The sequence below is a fragment of the Echinococcus granulosus genome (genome assembly GCF_000524195.1).
Source record: "Echinococcus granulosus chromosome Unknown EG_S00047, whole genome shotgun sequence".
Lineage (NCBI taxonomy): Eukaryota > Metazoa > Platyhelminthes > Cestoda > Cyclophyllidea > Taeniidae > Echinococcus > Echinococcus granulosus.
Window position 1 is genome coordinate 462658 of NW_020170427.1, and position 2998 is coordinate 465655.

Below are 2998 nucleotides of genomic sequence, written 5' to 3' on the forward strand. Positions count from 1 at the left end.
CAGAGTGGCCAACGAGTGAATCTTTCAAGGGTACTCAATGATATATTTATTCGTTCAGCCAATATTGTAATGTGGGGGACATTTCTCTTCCAAATCAGTCGGACAATAAGGTAATCAGAAAGCCCTCAAAAATTGGAGGCGCATTTTGATAAGACACATGAAAGGAACGACGAGCAACAAATTAGTGGTTTTTGAAAATCATTAATGCTTGCCGTACTGATGAAACCCATGTAAGTAAAAGCACTTTTTCTTGGCTCAAATTGACTCATCACTCCCGCCGTTAAACATGACTAAAAGTTCTTTTCACTCCTTCTTCAACCATTTTAAGCGCCAATGACGACACGTAATTCCCATTCATGAAGGACAAACTACCCTTCACAATGTGGTGCATCTGCACCTTTGAATAATTTACTACGAGGAACAAATCCACTGTTCCAGCCATTTATTAGAAGTGTGCCCTGCTACCGCATGCAGCACTTTCTCCAAATGCCAAACAGAGACTTGTACAGGAAGATAGATTCTGAGGCTTTGCAATCGAATCAAACTCAATCTGTAAATCAACCAACCTGAAGTCACATTCACTAGGTTTAACAGAGACTCAATGTTATGATATGATATGGAGAGCAAAACAGACAGAGAACAACGTACCAGTAAATCTTATAGTAATTTGTAGTGTAGGAGTATCAACAGGCTACCAGCTGTACCAAAAAACTCAGTAAATTTTCGGCTATTGAATATTCTCTCATATTTGTTCCAGAATGTTTCGATGATTGTGCAAATCAAAGTGGAAATAATGAAAGCATCTTTGATCCCCTTTCTTCGAAACTTCGGTCACTTTCAGCGGCCAAATAAGACCATGTGAAAAGAAGGTAGAAGACACTAGCAGGCTGGTTAAGCATATCCTCTGACGAGACTGTCTTATACACGCAGGTCTATGAGTATTCACTGCGATTTCTTGCGTAAGGCCACAAATAAAACATTTATTATGGTCCGAAAACTCGACAAACGTTTGTGCAAACCCTATTTTGTAACACAAATAGCCACATTCCCACCAAAAATATTCTCCATTTTGCAACAATTGCAACAATTCGGTTACTTGCCTTGCTGAGATCGTTAATCACTCCCCTACTTGTCATTTTGAGGACCATGGGTGGACTCGAAACGACACCCACTGTCATTTAAGGGAGGACGGATGCTAAGTGACGCGAGACGTCATTGTTAATACCAAAGAGCGTGCGTTATACGCTATTTTTTTAATGCCTACAAAAGCTTTGCAAAAGTGCTGAATCAACCTTTAGCACCCAGTACAATTCCATCTGCATGAGATAGTAATGGGAGCTTGGTTGCCACTAATTACCTGTAATTAGTAGTATCGTAGGAGATTGATCAATAAGTCATCAGTCGCTTTGACCAACGAATACATTGCTGAGGTACAGACAGAACTGTATGCTACCAAAAACAGGGGACACTCAAGTCAAACAAGCATTTTTGGTTTTCTCGGCTAGAAAAGTTATGCCATCACAGTGGTAGCACACGCGTCAGCAGATGACAGTTGGGTGTGCAGGCCAGACACCCTTAACCAAGAGGGCGGGCAAAGGTGGTAGTAAGTGCGTGCACGCAACATCGTATAACAAGTGCTAGATTACGAAATCATCAAACGCAAACCATTATATATCCACCCATATGGAAGACCTTAGGCGCGATACGGTGATGGGACGCTCGGCTGGTAAGCACTGAGACATTTAAGTGATTTGCGTGCAGTCGTTTCAAAGACGACCTGCCGTACGTTGGTTATAGGCAATCCCGACAATGGTGCTCAGTCTACGGATAAGCAGTCATTCCTGTCAGCATTCAATCAGCACGTGGGACTCCTGATCATTGTACAACCTGATATACACCGAAATCGTGCAGGAGACAGCACAGACATTCAGCAATGATTGTAATTTTGAATTGGGTACCCTTACAAACTGGTGTTCATGTGAGATTTGATCCTGTAGAGGTCCCAATTAGGGGAACCGAAAGACATGGATTGCAATACGGACAACTAGAAGAACAGCGCGTTCTAGAATAGTCGAGAATTGACCACGAAAGAAGGAATCTTCAAGACGATTAAAACGGCAACACTTTCTGGGGTTGCAAACTTCCCCACCAATATTAGCAACGCTAGGATGACCTGGACTGATTCAGACGCAACGGTAAATCCCTTAATTACAAAACTTAATGGTTATTAATCAAACAGAGGGATGAGTGCCCAAATTTTGGAGAAAAATGCGATTTCTACTTCCTGTAGTATATTCTTTGCTTATAAGTAGTTTAAACCTCAAAGTGTCTGATTTCACTTGCAAGTGAAATGGGTGGTTACGTCAATGCATATCACCGTTAAACTACTGAATTGAAACTTTTATCGACTGTAAAAATGAGTGACTTTCGGTAAAAAGGCAAGAATAAAGGACGCACTTTCGTTGGGGAATGGCCCAATGAAGGGAGCGAATGGAGCGGTGATGCAATCGACGATGACCAAACGAAGCTTTGAATAGAAGTTAACCTCCTCAGCACTCATCTGCTTACAGTCAGGAGATGTCTCCTGTAACGCAGCGGATGCCACCCATAAACGCGTCTCCACCAGCCCATCCATCAAACCCTGAACCCCAGGGACTAGGCGGTGCCAAATGCGGGAGAGGCAGTGATTGGTGGAGTGTTCGAGATCACTCTAAAGGGTAAAAAAAGAAGCGACGCAACTCCACTTTCCCTTTATTACAAGGTACGCTAGTAATTTGGAAAAGAAGCCTTATGATAAAGGCACAAGGCATCCAGAATGAAAATAAAGATAATCTTTCTTCAATGTTGCTGATGGCAGTAATTCCAAGACTACATTTTGACAAGTGCTGCCAACTACTTCCCCCCAAAAACAAAAAATTTATTTTTGGTTCTGTAGCCACTTTAGACCGGCTCAAGTATATCAAATAACCAAAAAACGATTCACTCGTTAGCCACTCTA